Source organism: Eleutherodactylus coqui, chromosome 7 (assembly GCF_035609145.1).
Source record: "Eleutherodactylus coqui strain aEleCoq1 chromosome 7, aEleCoq1.hap1, whole genome shotgun sequence".
Classification (NCBI taxonomy): Eukaryota; Metazoa; Chordata; class Amphibia; order Anura; family Eleutherodactylidae; genus Eleutherodactylus; species Eleutherodactylus coqui.
Genome location: NC_089843.1, coordinates 199,745,073 through 199,746,300, shown reverse-complemented (window position 1 = coordinate 199,746,300; position 1,228 = coordinate 199,745,073). Strand labels below are relative to the sequence as shown.

Below are 1,228 nucleotides of genomic sequence, written 5' to 3'. Positions count from 1 at the left end.
AGAAGAGCTGAGTGTGAATGCGAGTGTAAGAATGGTACTGGGAAAGTTATTTATATGCTACCTATGGGATAAGAGGAGGAGGGGGGTGGATGCGGAGGGCGTATGGAAGGTGAAGAAGTGGATCCAACTTGTTGGATTGTAAATAGAATGCTTTTCTTTGTAATTTTGTTTTTGTTATTGTGAAAATTAAGAACAGTAATAAAGCCTGATAATGAAAGGGATGAACGTTGCAGTAAATATGCAATGACAGTTTACTTGAAAGTAAAGTAAAGTAAGTTTCAACCCAATCTGAGGGTAAAAAAAAATAAAAAAAAAATCTGTTCTTATCAGTTTAATATCTGATACGTCCCCTATCTGGGGACCATATATTAAATGGATTTTTAGAACAGGGAGCTGGAAAAAGAGCTTGCTCTGTCCACTCCACGCATTGACCTGGTATTGCAGTACCTCCAGGACCGGTGCACCCCCTTTCCTACAACAGTTTCCAAAAGCAGAAAAACAAAACCGACGAGCAAGAGGTGCAGCGCAGCTGTGGCGGCTGCTGCTACCACCGCCCAAGCACTTTGATTGACACTCAGCCCGTCTGCTCGCAACATTGTATCCACTGAGCAGCTGCGTCTGCCAGAGTGTGCACAGCACAGGTACAACTGGAAGCAAAACAACACACACACCAGTTCATATGGCAGCCGCACTCTATAGTCGTACCTACCGCTGCGCTAATAGCCAAGTTGGAAACATCGGGCAGGCACAGCGTATCCTGGCAGCCTGCGTCTGTATGCTCCACGTATTCGGGTCATGGGTGTATGTGCAGGGGGCCCATAAAGTCTCTCTTCCCCACATTGTAAACCAATGCTATCAATGAAGCTTTATAGTTTGGGGGCCCAGTTCCAGACTTTGTACTGGGGCCCCGCAGCTTCAAGTTACACCTCTGGATCAGGATAATGCTAGGCCATTCCAACCAGCCTGTGTGTGTGACCTGCAGTCGCTGGTAGTCGAAAAGCGGCCGACCCCGGATGCGCGCTTCAGAGTGGACAGACAGCAGCGGACCCCCAATCACACAGGCCCAAGGCTTGCTATGTAGCACGGAATACCTCATTGGACTGCAGCACTCCACGCGGGCTGAGATACACGCTCCACGTGGGATGGGCAGTATTCGTCCATGAAGATCCAGGCCAACGTTTAGAGATGGAGCAACACTCGGGGAGCAAAGAACTCCAACGAACGGACG

General features: G+C 48.6%; 1 non-coding gene across 1 annotated transcript; it reads left to right on the top strand.

Annotated features, from left to right (window-relative positions):
• Positions 1-271: 271 nt before the first annotated feature.
• On the top strand, positions 272-469 carry LOC136574129 (U2 spliceosomal RNA). Its single transcript, XR_010786248.1, has one exon. It is a non-coding gene; the product is annotated as a U2 spliceosomal RNA (small nuclear RNA).
• Positions 470-1,228: the final 759 nt, after the last annotated feature.